The sequence below is a fragment of the Notothenia rossii genome, assembly GCF_949606895.1.
Source record: "Notothenia rossii genome assembly, chromosome: 5".
NCBI lineage: Eukaryota > Metazoa > Chordata > Actinopteri > Perciformes > Nototheniidae > Notothenia > Notothenia rossii.
The window spans coordinates 10,801,569-10,818,893 of record NC_136903.1 but is presented as its reverse complement, the minus strand read 5'-3'; the positions used below and the strand labels follow the sequence as shown (position 1 = coordinate 10,818,893).

Here is a 17,325-nt window from a genome sequence, read left to right as displayed (position 1 = left end):
TGTTCAAAACAGGGTCCAGAAATATGGAAAGGTACCACAATCGCATCACAGCCTGGGGGAACTAAACTGAATCTAATAGTAAAGAGCATGAAGATTCCCACCGGTTAAAAAACACTACATGAAAAGGAGCCTGGCATGTGAGCAGGCCGCTTTACTGAGCTACTCACTCCTCAATACACTTTGAATTCTGAATGGAGGCAGTGTTAGCTCTAAAGCAAACCTCTTTAGCATTCAGCCTCTAGCTCCTGACCCTCAGGACTTCCCTTAGAGGACATCCTGTTACGTACACTCACTTCATTCAGCACTGTCTCATCATAACCCCGCTGCAAGAGTACAATCCAGAAGCTTCTTGGCTACAGTCTGCCTAACCCCCATTTGCATAGGGAACGGTATGGATACATTTAGACTTACAAAAACACAAACTGCATGCATGCCTTGCTATTCGAATAACATACGATGCAAGTCCTTTCCTGAACTCATGACCCCCTACCAGCAGCTATAAAGTGTACAAAGTTGTTTTGCCACCAACATACAAAAAGACAAAGTAAACACAGAGATCTTCTTAGCTGCAGGCTGCGGAGGCCTTGTGGATTGAGACAGAGACACTCTGGAGAGGAATGCCTGATTAGCTATAGTACAAGGTCTTTATCAGAGAGACAGAGTGAGCTAGTGAGATAGGGAGAGAAGAAAACAACAGTTCCTACGGTAACAGCAAGCCTTTGTCTTTAAGGTCAAGACCTCTGTTGTGTTCACTCAACCAACCCTGCTCACACACTGAGAGGAAGATGGGCAAGGTCATACGTGTTTGTGCCGTTTGGGGCGGGAGTTAGGGCCCAAAAGGGGGTGAGCGGGGGTTACAATGACAAAAGACCACTAACCAAGGTCGTCATGACAATGCCACTGCAATGCCGACACACGGATCACGCTTTGAAATCGGCGGCAAAGGGGGCGGGCATGTAAAGAAAACGTAGAACGATTAGAAATGAATATCTCATCATCAAAATAAATTAACTCCATTATAGAACTTGAACATTAGCAAGTCTAGTAATCACGTGGCCGGATGCAGGAGTGGGTCATAAATAATCCATACTGTCCGATGGATTTCTGCACAGTTGCTATTTAAGCATGTGCACTCAGCCCCCCATGTTTTGATCATCCATCGCAGTGAAGACCCACATTAGACAGACAGGCCGTGAAGCTGCTCTTAAGCTGAGGCAGAAAAACAGGCTCTGAACGCAGACGGCCTCCTCCACTCTCAACAGGCAAGGACACAGAACAGCATGAGGCTAGTTTACACAGCCGTCTGAGATCTTCAAGAAAATGATCTTTAAATCCCCTACACCTTTGAGCAACACACTCTCAGAAGTTATAACTCACCAAGCAGTGCATTTCCATGTTATCTGCTCCAGTTTTATAACACAGCCTCCATGACAAACTTTTGTCTCTTAGGAAACCAATAAAGCTTTATATGCTTTCCAAATCCATCAAACGATAAGGACAATGCTTGGCAGAGAGTTTGATGGCAAGAAAGCACAGATAAAGCTGGCAGAACACTAAGACATGAGAGGTGTGTATGGGCTTGTCTCAACAAGGCGTGGAGAAGAAACATTATTGAAATCACAGTAGTCCTTCCAAGTACGGGAGAACATACTTTGGCAAAGAGAGGAGACAGAGGAGGGATAAGCTGTGTGCATACTAACTGCCTGTCTGTAGTACTGCCTCCAGTCTTTACTATTTGCTTTTTAAATACAAAGTTGGTAAGTATAGTTTATAGAATGTGAAAACCCAATCACAACTTAGGTAAATAAAATGCTGCTGCCCTACCTTTCTCATCCAAAAACTTGACGTTTTCGATGCAATTTTAGTCAACATGACACGCAGCTCTTTCCTCAAGTTTGTGTGATCATTCAGTGTGTGTGCATGTGTGTGCGCATGTGTGTGTGTGTATGAAAAGGCAGACACAGGTTAATGTTTAATCCACCCATCCTGTGGTCTGAGCGCTGGCAGGCCTGAAGAAGGGCCCCAGGGGCTCTAAAGGTGGTTGGGAATATGGTCTGATGGGGCTGACCTGCCAGCTCCGCCTGTCAATTTGTTTGAAGAGTTCTCTCTATGAGCTCAGTCTGGACCAATCCCGTAGAGTAAACACTCCACGGAGCCCTTATCACTCAGAGCTGATACGCTGGCCGGCGCCCTCTTATCATTATGGACATTGAGCAAAGTACAGGGGAAGACATTGGACTTTAGCTGCAGCCTGCCACAGATGAGCCGTGTGATAGCTAACAGGTCAATCGTTATGCTATCAGGTTACTTACCCTGTCTATTCAGGGTCAATGGCAGTTATAGCAAACAGCCAATTTATCTGCTATTTTTAGACTTGAAAAGGTCAAAAACTATTGTGTTGGCAAAATCATTCTTATGAGTGAATTCAAATACATGCTAAGGTTTGTATTTATGGATGTGTTATTTCCACATTTCCAGACTCCTATTGCCTTTCTCTCATTTGGTAATAAAAAACGTAAAGCAATCTTTAGTTGCCAAATGCATCACTTTTATAATGAAATCTGCATTTGGCTTTGACAATATTACATTTGTGTTACAACGTGATGCAGATTCATTATTTACATGTAACCTAAAAATAACCAAAAAATGGTTTGTTGGAAAGAGACACTCTTTTACTGTCAGATGTTTCAAGCTACTGAAGCACAGAAATCTTGCCTGCTAAATTAATGTATGCATGATAATAAACACAGTCAGTTGCATAAGCCCAAGTGGATTTTGACCCCTGCATTGACAGCGTGTTCAATTTCATAACAATGAAATGTTCAGACACACTCACAAGACAGACATCCACCCACACCATTAAACCCATAGAGAAGGTGCAATGTGTCCGCGTATCATGTTATAAGAAAGGATGTGAAGTGACCACCTGACCCTTCATATGGCTCTTTATAGCCCATCATTATGTGTGTGTGTGTGTGTGTGTGTGTGTGTGTGTGTGTGTGTGTGTGTGTGTGTGTGTGTGTGTGTGTGTGTGTGTGTGTGTGTGTGTGTGTGTGTGTGTGTGTGTGTGTGCATTGAGCTCAAACAAAGCTACATCTTTCATCTGAACTTGTTTTATATCTTGATTATTTGGGCATAGGTTTAGTTTAAGCAGATCAGGGTTTCTAAATACTATTTAAAATATGTTTAATTGGACCAGTTGCCATTATCTCCAAACTGTTTTCTTTCTCATGAGTCTGCAACAGATGTATGGCTGTTTTTTGCCAATATACAGTATTAAGCATTTGACCCCATAAGTATTAGATAAATATAAGTTACCAATAACCTGTGAAACACTGAAGGACAATAGGTTGCATGCTGAAGCATTGAGAAAGAAATTAATGAAGCAAATTACTTTTTAGAGCATATGGTAAATGTAATTGCATGGGACATATTTTTCTGCAAAAAAGTGGATTTGATCAACTTGATAAGACTATATTCTGTGTGATCTTTGCTTTGAGTCTGATGTGTCAGCAACAGTGAGGACATATAGAGAAATTTCCTCAGCTGCTATGCGACCTTGACCTGCAGTTCAGCAATGAGCTACCCCAGTGTGTTACAGCTGAATAAACAGCAGGCTCGCCCAAATCGCTAACAACGCTGTCCTTAAGCAACACATCCATTCGGTGCCAAGCGATGGCTGCTGACTGCCACTCTGCAATTATTTCCAAATCAGGCCCAAGGATTAATAAGGTCACCATTTCAAAACCTCCATGCAGTTCATCCAAACTGTACATTTCAGAAGGGATAAACTGCTGCAATCTTTTACAGATACTTTTTTTTCACTTGACAGATGTAGGGCTTGGGTAATAAGTGACAGTTACATGTATTACACTGGTCCAACAACACAATCAAGTGCACTTATAACCTGTTTTGCCATAATTGGTTTAATTTGGTTTCATGCATCTGTATTTTCACTGCCTATTTCAGTAATCATGTACTGACACGCAACAACTGGATAGCAGAGCTGTACAATATTGTACAAACATCTAAGAAGATTGCAGTATTTAGCTATTTCTGCTGATGCAATACATGTGTAAAATGCTTTGTACTCATACCTTATTTAAATATGGTTGTTAACAAGAGTAATTCTAGGGTTCAAAAGTTTGTAGGCTTGAAAACAGACAGGCAATATTTGAATATCACTCACCACATTAGTACAGACTCATTATTTGGGAGCACATTGTGATCTACAAATAAAAATATTCCACCAGCACAATTGACATATCACGACTAATGCCAAAGAGAAGGGAATGTTCAAGAGAGCCTGTGCTGTTCTACCAACTCTGCCAAATAACAACACCATCGACCCCTTTGGCAACAAGTAGACATCAGAAGACAAAGATCAGTCTGAAGGCCTCTGAACGTTGACCGACAACGAGCGCAGCCAAAAAATATCAAACATTGTACATGCTGAAGCTTTGTTTAAGAGGAGAGTACAAGTGCTACAACATTACAGGGACAATTTAAATTCTTAACATGATGCTATCATGTGCAGGAATCCATCCATCCATCCATCTTCTCCCGCTTATCCGTGGTCGGGTCTCGGAGGTAGCAGTTCCAGCAGAGAGCCCCAAACTTTATTTTCCCTGGCCACATCAACCAGCTCTGACTGGGGGATCCCAAGGCGCTCCCAGGCCAGAAAAGAGATATAATCCCTCCACCTGGTTCTAGGTCTACCCCTTGATCTCTTCCCAGCTGGACGTGCCTGGAACACCTCCCTAGGGAGGCGCCCAGGTGGCATCCTAACTAGGTGCCCGAACCACCTCAACTGGCTCCTTTCGACGCGAAGGAGGAGCGGTTCAACTCCGAGTCCCTCCCGGATGACCGAACTTCTCACCTTATCCCTAAGGGAGACACCAGCCACCCTGCGGAGAAAACCCATCTCGGCCGCTTGTACCCGCGATCTCGTTCTTTCGGTCATGACCCATCCTTCATGACCATAGGTGAGGGTAGGAACGAAAATGGCGCGGTAGACAGAGAGCTTTGCCTTCTGGCTCAGCTTCCTTTTCGTCACAACGGTGCGGTAAAGCGACTGCAGTACCGCTCCCGCTGCTCCGATTCTCCGACCCATCTCACGCTCCATTGTTGTTGTGCAGGAATAACAAATCTTATAAATTGAGGCTGAAGTTATGAGTCAAATGCTAAACTTTAGCTAGTTCTGGCTTTATAATGTAGTTCATTTCATACATATGGGTTTTGGATTGTTGAGTGGTCGAAATAATCAACTTAAAGATTTAAAATCACTACTTTTGATGGGCTTTTCTTTGAATTTCCTAAAATGTTAGAGAAGAAAAAATGTATCAAACAATCTAAAGATTTAAAAAAATTACTCACTACCAGCAGCTCTACTCTAACAAGGCATCAGAAAGAGCAGTCTTCAACCCTTCAGCTTCACCTTAAATCATCTTTGTACTGGGTTGGCTCAAGAACTTTCCAGAAAATGTTTTAGGGGAGTTTCTGCATTACTGGCAAACAATATAAAGGGGAGTGTAAGAGTGCAGAAATCACCAAGTGAGATGGGAACAACATGATGCTGGAATACATTTCTCTCTGTGCAGACAGCTGTGTGTATCTTATTACATTTTCCAGCATGACACTGGAGTCCTGAGTTCCCCTTTTCTGGCTGCCAAACCAGCTACGTGTTTGAGGGGAGGCATGCGCCACACCGGCCTGATGGCCAAACAACTCTGATTTGCTTCTGTAATGGGATCACTGAGCATTACAAAACATGAAACATTTGATTTTGGCTTCCTACATGCAGCAAGTAGGCAGAAGATGCTGGTTTTCCAAGGGCTTATTGATTTATTCAGTATTTTGCCTGCACTCACTTTGCCATCACCGAATGAAAATACACAAAAATATGAGCTGATGGTTAGGTTGTGTCTTGTAGCAATCATTTTCCTTAACATCTCTGTGTGTTTTTTGTTCATTAACACTTTCAATTTCCATGCCAATGTCAAAGGTCGCTGATACACAAAACAAACAAAACTGACATAAGATAACGTTAAAACCGATGAACGCATTTCTGTCTTGGCTTATGAGAAGAGCTGAAAGAGAGTGGGCTTCAGCGGTAATAGAATAAGAGCGGGAGAGTAGATAAGTCCCTGGATGGGTCATTGATGAGGATTTCTATAGGCCGTGGCTCACAAGGGATCAGGATCAGAAGCCATTGACTGAATTTCAAATTCGACAATGAGTTGGTCTTGGAAATAACAGGATGTTTAAGAGATATGAGTCTCACATAAGAAGTTTAAAAAACCCTAGATTGGAGGTGACAAAAAGGATGATGTTAGAATGTACTTTTTTCAAGAGGCTGAGACATTCCTCCTGTGCAGTCCCCACACACTGAGCTTACATACAGCGTCCCCCCACAGCCAATCTCGGTCCAGAGCTGCTTACTGTAAGTCTGGCTGGAGGGGTTCAATCCTATTCAGCCCAGAAGGACTTTATTCCTAAGGAAGGATCAGAGGGGAATAGACCGTGATCAGAGGAAGGTCGAAGCAGGGCGACAGAGGACACAAGGAGCAAGACAAACAGGACTTACGAGTGACGACAAACAGCCGCAAAGACCACGCTTGGACTGAAAATAGCACGGTGTACAAACACTGAGTTGCATGGAGTGGGTGTGTTACTACAGGTACCAACCAAGAAGGTGAAATATGACCCAGGAAGTTCAGTTTAAATAACACGTTCATGAGTTTGAGGGTTTATAAGAGGGCAAAACACTGCTCAGCTGAGGGATTCTACAACTCATCACAGTGCTAAATATTTAGATGCTCTATCTCAATGACTGTGAAGTGAACAGAAGAATAACTTGAATAACTACATAGCCAACTACACCAATGTGTGTGCATTAGTTTGACTGAGACCCATTTCTGCGTTGCATTATGGCATTGGATTACACAAATGAGGAGGTTGCATTTTGTAAGGATTATTCTATGGGCTCAGAACAGTCTCATAATACACACATGCACACAGAAGGATTCACACTTGTATTTTTCAATTCACACAAATGTGTTCCGTTTCATATACATGTAAATAAAATCCAAACACAGAAAAAAGTTTTACATAATATTTTTGATCGACACATTTGTTTTGCGTTTAAAACCTCTGAACCTGCAAACACAAACCGCTTTCTGTGCACGGATCGCTGTGCATTCGTGTTTGGGTTTTTTGAGACTCCCCTGACGGTCAACCGATTCGTACTTGTAATTGTTTCTATCTATAGCCAATCAGATGTCCCCTCCATCACATGAGCGTGCCCCCACGAGGGTATAATTTCTTGCGTTCATGACGTAGCACTTCATATACGCATTTTGAGCTGTCCGGGGCTGACAGGTCCATGGAGCCTGCCTGCAGGTGCTAATCTCAGGACCGTGAGTGATTTATTTGACCGACAGCCTTTGGTCGATTTGGTCGAATTGGTAGGTTTTCGGCCAAAAAGGTGTCGGCACGGCCGAAAAGACACGATGGTGCGGGACACACCAATCTGAGTAGGGCGACAGGACGCTCATCGTCGGCCTGACATCCATCGACGGCCAAAATTGGCTTGGTGTGTCCAGGGCAGTTACGGCTGTATGTATTCCCTGTTTCTTTTCCCTTTGGTTCCTCTACCCAGGTAGATTGCTGTATTGCATTGCTGTAACGAGGTTCAGACGAGGTGCACCTGGGGAAGGAAGTGCTTAAAAGCTCCAGTGCAGCAGCAGAATGCTTATGCCCCACCTTTAAAATGGCCCTATGGAGCTAACAAAATTCCACCTCTGACCCAAATAGAACACGAAAGACACCTTTAAAATCATCAAATCCATAGGATTTATTATAACAACACATCAAAGGTTTAATTATCCATCCTAGGATGAGAGGCAGAAACACAGCAGTCCCCACACCAGAGGCCTCCCTCTTCTGCTGCTGCACTGGAGCTTTTAAGCACTTCCTTCCCCAGGTGCACCTCGTCTGAACCTCGTTACAGCAATACAGCACACCTGGGTTGAGGAACCAAAGGGAAAAGAAGCAGGGAATACATACAGCCGTAACAGGGGCTTTATATGAGATGGCAGAGAGCTTTCAGCTCCGATTATTAAATCAAATAGGCTTAATGTTTTAAATTATATTACTTCACTATAGCTATGTGGACGGTGTCCAGGTCCAATGTTGACAAAATGAATCAATAGCGGGTGTAACTAAAATACACAAAGTCTTTATTTATATATATATATATATATATATATATATATATATTATTATTATTAATAACAATAATAACAATAACAATATAACATATTGTATTTGCCTGCTTTTCCTGTTCGGAAAGTGGCGCTGTACTGAGAGTGGCGATTTTATTTTGTAATTATATAATACTTGTAATAATGGGGCGTTCACACCGGACGCAATGCGAATAATCGCATCGCTGTGTTTACACGCCTCATTCATCTGAGCCAGCTTCTTGAGCCGTATCTGGCCGTGCAACACTTATATACTTGTCACATATCTACTGTATGCAGAAGTGTTAAGTTTACGAAACACTTGAATCAAAGGTAATTAAAGTCAGATCCACTCATGTCTTATATGGAGCAGTGATATCATAAACCTGTCAATGTACGCATTCAAACACTCAGTAGTTTTTTTGTACCAGCTGTTCTGTATTGACCTTGCAGGTGCAGCTATTTTGATTTATCCTGGATTACGTGTTTAAGTCATGGATGTTTAAAGTTTAACTTCTTCATATTTGTCTATTATAGGTTACTTTTCATTCATGAAGTATGACGCTGCGCTGTCAGTACGCTTGTCCATGTTTGTGATTGGTCAAATGTTGCTCACCCCGTCCCTTTCACGTGAACGCGCTCTCGGCCGGACAGAGAAACCCTGGGTTGATTTACCGAGTTCATATATATCCAGCGTCGTAGGCAAACTTGCCAACCCTCCCGATTTCATTGCCCTCTCCCGGTTTCCTCCCGGGGTCATATTTCTCCCGCAGTTCTCCCGATTTCTGACAAAATCAGATTTACTCAGGACTGTTTCCACTCGGACTTTAATACAGGTACACCATTGTTTGGTTTCTTCTCTTTAGTAGCGCGCACAACTGAAAGTCTTAGAAGGTGTTCAGCATGGTGAGGAAGATAGTTACAGAAAACAGAACAAGAATGGACAACTCTACCCTCTGCTCACTCCTTTCCTGTAAAATACAGGTCCAGCCCACACATATGCTCCATCAAGGATGGTGCTACAGGCAGCAAGGCATTGCACTTACAACTACAATGAGCATGTGTAGATGTTCTTTTCATTTTTAAAAGTCGGTTTCCCCGCTACGAGGCTCCGGCGCTAACAGTTCTAACGGCCCGTCCACACGGCGGCGTGTGTTGAGGCTTCAACGCTTCTGCCCATTCACTTTGAATGGGGTGACGTCACTCTTCGCCAAACTGCATCGTGCGTCGCTTCGCGTTGCTCGCTGCAAGAGTTGAGCAATGTTCAACTTTTGAAGCTTCGACGGAAGCGTCAGCCAATCAAATCATATGCCAGTACAAGCTCTAGCCAATCAAACCGCGTGCTTGTGTGTCCGGGGCGGGAGATTCAGGTGATTGGTTGTTGGTCGAGTTTCAGACACGCCCACCGGCAAGCTTCAACGCACGCCGCCGTGTGGACGCTGCGGAACAGCTTGAAATGCTCCCAATTTCTGAGGTCTCAAGGTTGGCAATTATGGTCGTGGGACCGCTTAGCGGGTTCTCGCTTGTTAGGATTAGTTAAGCCAAATAACTCAGAGATATCCAGGGTCTGTAGAACTGACTTCGTAGTAGATGCCACTGATCGATTAGGCTAAGCTAACCTGTAGCTGCTCCCTCCACACTCACAACAACTTCATACAGACATAAATAAAGCAGCTGTATTCGCCATACAGGAAACACACATTTAAAACGGTTTTGCCTGCTGTTTTTGTGTACACACAAGCATTCATCAATGGTTCGGAAAGTAGCGCTGTACCTTAATAATATAAAAGATTACATTTGTGTGCATTTCCTGTTCGGAAAGTGGCAAAGTACTGAGAGTGGTGTCCTGAGATTAGCTCCATGGACCTGTCAGCTCCGGACATCGCAAAATGCGTACAAGCGCTACGTCATGAACTCAAGAAATCATACCCTCGTGGGGGCGCGCTCATGTGATTGGCTTAGAATGGAGGAGACATCTGATTGGCTATAGATAAAAAAATTACAAGTACAAATCGGGTGACCATCAGGGGAGTCTCAAAAACCCTACACACGAATGAACAGTGATCCATGCACAGAAAGTGATTTGTGTTTGCAGGTTCAGAGGTTTTAAATGGAAAACAAATGTGTGGATCAAAAATACACATGTAAAACTTTTTTCTGTATTTGAAACGGAACATATTTGTGTGTGCATTGAAAAACACAAGTGTGGATCCGGAAATACAAGTGTGACTCCTTTTGCTGATCATGAAATACAAGTGTGAATCCTTCTCTGTGCATGTATGTATTACAGTATGAGACTGTTCTGAGCCCATACTATTCTTGGTCCTAAAGCAGTTGAAACATCCGATTTTTTCGAAATATTTCCTGTTTTCCATGAAATTTTCATATTGCATCTCGTCTCACCATGATGTGATTTCCATTCTCCGAGTGCAGCCATCTGGAGCAGCTGTACACACATTTGTGTCTAACTGCGTTTGGGAAATACTTAAAACCTGTATATTTTCTTTTTTGGGGGGGTTGCTTTGACAGATGAGGAATAACAAAATCGCCAATGAACCTAAACATTCGATAACAAGGCAGTGTTAAACTTGTGTGTTGAGTGTTTAAAATCGGTGGAAGAGGCTTTTTGCAATAACACTCTCTTAGCCTCTTTTAAATGCACGCATAGCAAATGTCAGATTTCGATGACAGTTACTTGTCTTACACATGCTCTTAAAACTATACCGAATACATATTGCAGGTGGTGCAGACTCCAAAATATGTCTGTGGAACATTATTCTTGTTGCTAATCATATTTACAACACATCTCTGTGTGGACCCGCAACAGAGACGCATGATGAACTCTTGAGACTCAGCACTTGAGGACAGAACCTGAAAGTCCTGTTTGAGAAACTGAAAGGGGAAAACTCTGAACTTGTTTTTGCTTCTAAAAGTCTGCCACTCCAGGCTGTGAATGCACCCAGGCAGAAAACTGATTACAGGGGTCAGGTTCCTACAGACACAACTGTCAACGTGCAGGAGAAGAGTTGGACAGAAACTACCTATAGAGAAAACAGCATGGACATTTCCCATAAGTCTGACTCAAAGGGGAACGGGATCTCTGCCCTTGCATTGTTAGAGCATGGGCAGACAGTTTGTTGCTAAAGTCATTTTGCATGCATTGTGCATGAGAGATAACGTTATCTTTAAAGCATTGTGTGCCACTGATTACAACAGCGAAGCTTGACGATGAATTACAAGCACCAAACGACTCACCACACCTTCAGAAAAAAACATTCCCACTTGCAAGTAAAATAAGGTTCTGCAGACAGAGCAGGCAAGATCCAAATCCTCCTAGTCTAGTGGAATCTGGGGGGGGGAAAGCATTGGTGGAAATATCCACTCTGTTTGCAAAAAACATAAAAAAAGGTTTATTTAAATATTCTTCATTTTGGAATGACACTATCTGATTGCCTTGATTTCGTGACTCCACCCACACGGATGATATTTGCAATTACTATTTGATCAGGGTTCGGTGCATATTTAGATTTTATCTCTTGGAACATTTCTGGAAGTGATTTACTCCTAAATCTAAAGAGAAAAAAAATGATGTTTTCAATTCGTTTTTCTGGGTGAACAGACACAAATAAAAAGAACTGTCACTTTGTCAAACATAACGCCATAACTAATGCATTTCTAACCACACTCATCAGAATGATAAGGTGGTTCTGAGGCAAGACTTTTGAACTTTGACCACCAGGTAAACTCCACGTCAATGTGAAAAATGGGTTTAGCAAGTATGGGGGGGGGGGGGGTTAAAGGTCCGGTGCATGGAGGACTGAGTTTTAAGTCTTCAGATCACCTGCACAGTCTCAAGTTTAGAAAACATGGCAATAAAGAGCTAAACCTCAACATGCAACTTTCCAATCCGAACTAAATGTACATGTTCATTTAAAAAAGTAAACAAACTTTCACCATGAGTCGCTGTGGTTCAGCCCCAATGTCATATTACACTCAAAACAAAAGATCAAATTATTTAACAAAAGTTGGAAGTTGCTTTTTAGTGCACAGCAAGGGTTTTAACTTTGCACCATATCAGCCAATTCAACATAAAGCATAAGAAAGGACAGGTAAAAAGGTAAACAACTGAAATTAAGCCCTGCTACGTACGGGGAAGAAAGGCTGCATACCTATATTGTTTAGAGGGACATCACAGGTACAGCAGGATTTGGCTCACATTTCACATTTGTCACACCTCAAAGACAGACTGCGTTATCAGTCGAGCTACAGATTGTCAGACAAGGTTCACACAATGTCGCAAACCAAGTTATCTGAATATGAGGCTGTGTTTTTGACTGTGTAGAGCTCTGAACTTAAGTAAGCACATGGTTAACAACTACAGTTTCATTTTTCAGGCATTGGTAAATGAATAATATTGTAACTGAGTTCTTGTGAACCAATTCTGTTAGATATGAACGTTCACAGTTCACACAAGGAGAGGAGTCACTGAGATGTGGAAATATGTTTCCGTGTTATTCTAGCATTAACTTCACAGCACCTGAAGCTATTTATTAACCGCTGCTTTGCCTATTCGTCTAACTAACACTTTACAGTCTGCTGCAAATCATGAATCCCCAATCATAAGAATCCATAATTTCCAGTCAATATTACAAGTATGTCATGAAAGCCTGGTTCAAGTCCAGCTGGGGAACATGTTGGATGACACTTTGTTTGTCTCCCCCCATTTCCTGTCACATTTTCTTCATGTAATACATATTTTAAACTAGAAAACAGGTCCCAAACTCCATCTCTAAATTTGAGTACCTTGACACACGTTGTAAAGATACTACATTAAGAAGCCATCAGATTTTATGCAGGGATTATGCAGGTGCTCCTAGCGATAAAAGCACCACCAATGATCCAGGCCAGGGTCAAGTGTTGACGCTACCTTATGAATCACACAACATTGACCTTTTGACATTATTGTCACTGTCAACAGTAGGCCTACACCACTCATGTATGCTGACCAGAGGCCTCAATAACAAGCAAACTAACTGTTTCTTTATAGCTGTTAGAGCAAAAGTGCGCACAAACAAAGCAATAATAGCCTTTGTGTTTAATGCGTGGCTTACTAATGAATAGAGGTGTTCACTATCCATGCTCAAACGCCACTTTTACTGCGCAGGCGTGCACACGGAATGCCTCTCCACAATAACAACAGTCTTATAGTCACAGGAAGAATTGATCAATGTTACCCAGTTGCCTGTAAACAATCTTGGGATAGTTTTAGTCTTGAAAGTGCACAAACTAAAACTGGAGAACATGCTGCTTTTTGGGCTGCAACCATCTCTGCACATGGAACCAAATTCCCTCACAGACAGTCTCTCAGCTGCTGCAGGCGGGTGTATTTCTCTGGATAAAATGCCAAAATCAAGACATCTACCTTTCAAAAGACAGCCCACTTCCAAGCCGACATATCCTCAGAAATCTCGCTGGGTTGAGAAGTATTCTGCGCGAAATCGAGAGAGGATCGAGGAGGGAAAAAATAGTCCCCGACCCCGACCACGTCCTTGTTTGTTTCCCAGCAGCGCTGCTGCTGTCAAAAATCCCCCACCATGTCCATACAAAGCAGCTCCATGGATCTACCACCCGCAGGAAGTGGCGTCATAACTGACAGCTGGAGGAGACAGGGCGCACACCCCCCTGACACACCTATGGTTTCAGCGAATGGAGAGAAGGCAGCAGTTTCTCCTGAGACTCGGACGCCCCCTAACCATGGATGGTGACAGCAGCCAGGGACAGGGGGAACAACGTGCTCAACACGCGGTCAGTGCAGGAACAAATACCAGCAAATTAAACAGACATGTACTGATTGCAGAAATAGATTATTTGAGTGATAATCGTTTAAAGTAGGCTATGTGAATGTGAAGTTCAATTTAATGATTTTAAACTGAATGAATTCAGGCTTGCAACTTTGGCACTTTCCTCCTCATGTAACCCTCCGCGGGTCACACAAGTGTTTCCTTCTCTCTTTGGCTCAATTCAATGCAGTTCAATGCAACTTGAATGCAACATAGTTTTGATTAAAAAAAACATGTGCTAAACATACAAATAAAAAGAAGCTTATAAAAAAAGTAGTTATGATATGCATGAAACAGGTAGGCTAGTTACTGACAATTATGTTGCATTTAGACTGTGAAATGCTAAATTAGATAAAGAAAGTTCATAATTAACAGTAGTCTATTAAAACATCCTTTAAAAAAGTTAAATTGTACATGTCTTTAAGGAGTTTGATTCCTACTCTCATACATGTAGGGGAGGATGCACACATTATGGACAAACAGCTAAACGTAGACAACAAAGCTAAGAGGATGAACAAAATAATATACTTTTAAGTAAGGGCAAGGGGGTACAATAGTGAAAAGGTTGAAGCGATACTCAAATAATGTACTTAAGTAAAAGTGCAATGGAGGTAGAACATTTCTGTCTGTTGCATTTTGGACCAACATTTACACAATGTCACAAAGTCAGTGATATAAAGTAAACAGAGAGAAACGTTTCACCTCACCTGATCAATGTGGAAAAGCCTTCTAGTGTCCAACTGTGCAACATGCAACGGCAGTAACAAGCAAAACATGTTTGAATGTGGTCAAACTTTCCCATATTTTGCTTGTAGCCTTTACATGCCTTGTCATGTTAAAACTGGAGAAGTAGACACACATTTCTGGGGATCACACAAACCTTTCAAATGTGAGCATAAGGAACCCTTCAGATGCTTTGGTAGCAGTTATGATAATTTGATCTGCTTACAAGTAAAACACATTGACTTGCTGATGTGTATTAATTGTATATCAAATAATATTATGGTGCCCAAGAAAGGTCCATGCACTTTTACGGGATCCACATGGCAGCTGGAGAGCACATCATATCCCACTCTGACAGCAGGCCAAGTTGTGAGATTTTCCAGTCAAACTGTTGCAATAAACTGCCCATTAATGGAGGAGCTCCGATTCTGCGCTGGTGCCAGATGCTGAGTGTGCGACCCCGTGTGCAGATTGCATCTCTCCGCTCTCTTGTTTCCTCATCCAGCTCCCTGTCCCGGCTCCCCATCACAGTCTGTCCACGTCTCTGGCACAGAAATGGGCCTCTCCTGCTTGGCACAAGGCCTGGAAACAGATACTGGCTGTTCTGTATTTTTATTTATTTATCCTTTATTTAGCCAGGAACGTCCCATTGAGACCTCTTCTTCTCTATACGGGTCCTTTGAGCACAGTGGAGCCCACCACGACCTCCAGGCACACTCAGTACCTAGATGCATAGATGGTGAAAGCATGCAGAGCCTTTTCTTAAATAAAAGAAGAATTACCACAATGTAAAAAATACATTTATGTGAAATGTTATTCTTGTCCCGTGATACTTTAATGCTTTAGTTGGTTGAGGTGAAGCTGATCCAAATAATAAAGATACTTTCTAAGCTTGTCATCTGTTTTGAATAAAATAATCTTCACTTGTAAAGTAAAATGTTCCCCTCTTAACTGTTTGCAGCAAAACTACACCCAAATATTCAGGATTTTTTCAGCGTTTTTTTTTTTTTTTTTACAATAGAACTGAACTGGTTCTTTAGTACAATACTTACTTGTTTCCCTGACACATCCATATTGCATGAAAATGACTAATTGTCAAATAACTGTGGTGAAGTATAATGAATATAATTAGTACAATATCACAATTATGAGTTCCTCAAAACTGTAGGCCTTAACTAAAGGACGTAAGTAAATTAACTTATTTATAATGTATACTTAACCAGTGCCGTATAGTAACTTGTAACTGCTACCACATCATCAGGGTAAACTAAGCAGCACTACCTTGAATATCAAATCACTCAATGCAATAATGTTGAAATAGATGTATCTAAAACACACAGCCTCCCAGATGTGAGCTGCATTGCACCGAGTCCCTCCTCGGCTGATGGTGATTTCTCCATGCGAGGAGGACATGGAGAAACTTTAGACTGGGGATCTACGGCTCGTTGCAACACGACTGAAGAGTCCGCTGTAATGGTTACGGTCAAGACATACTGTCTGGACAGCAGCTGGTTTCCCAATAAAAGGAGAATGCTTTCCACATCTAGATAAAATAATGACAACTGCCACATTCGCTTACAACATGTCTGTCCTTGAACTGAACCTGGCTGCAATAAAACAGACCATGAAAGAGCAAAAGCTTGATAAAATAGTTTATGGTTATGAAATGGCAGTCTTTTAAATGACATCTTTGGGGAACACTTACTGTGCAGATTAACATATTGGATTTGCCTGTTTTTTAAACTGTTGCTTAAAACTTAACCTAAATATGGATTTTTGTTGTTAATTAAATCAACAATAATGGAAATATGATATTGCCAGTGTTTATATGCATTACCCTATGGTAAAGGCATGAATTCACATCAATAGTGTATGACATTCAACTGGAATTTAGACAAATTGGGTCAAACCTAATTAGAGCATAGCAATCCTTCATGTTTCCAATCATATATAGGAATATAGCTTTTTATAGAACACATTTGAGGCATTTGGGAACTATCTAAACTTTATTTGACAGGGGTTAATATGACCAACCGAAGGACAGTAAGTGGGTCAATGTTGAGATTTAACAGCAGCTGGATCTCTGCTGCCACCTGCTGTCCAGAAACTGCAACAGTAAGGCAAGGCAAGGCAAGTTTATTTATTTAGCACCTTTCAACACAAGGCAATTCAAAATCGTTGTCGCTAGTAGGGAACTTCACTTTAATTTTTTGGCACACGATTTTATAGTTTCATTCAAGAAGCAGCCAAAGTCTAAGCCAGTCCAAGCTTTGTATGGACACTTTAGTTTAATACAACAAAAATAGTTCAAACTATTTATTAATATTGTATTTTTCCGCATGTTTTTTATTACAATAAAATCCCAATTTTTTAACACCCTCTGCCTCTGGACTCTTGGTCATTTCATGGGGGGAAAATAAAAATAGTAGAAATCTCTGGGAGAGCATCATACTGGATTATGGATGGATACAAACTTTCATACAGCTGCAATGATTCTTCAAAACATCAGTTTGTTGATG

General features: G+C 41.8%; 1 protein-coding gene across 2 annotated transcripts in view; it reads right to left on the bottom strand.

Moving 5' to 3' along the window:
- pparab (peroxisome proliferator-activated receptor alpha b) overlaps window positions 1–13,909 on the bottom strand; it is a 34,473-nt gene extending 20,564 nt beyond the window's left edge. The window contains exon 1 of one of the 2 annotated variants that reach the window (XM_079684652.1): window positions 13,666–13,909. The gene's annotated coding sequence lies outside the window, so the exon portion shown is untranslated. Of the gene's footprint in view, window positions 1–1,824; window positions 1,962–13,665 lie in introns of those variants that run through there. The other variant, XM_079684653.1, reaches the window with a different exon arrangement.
- Between the last annotated feature and the right edge of the window lie 3,416 nt (window positions 13,910–17,325).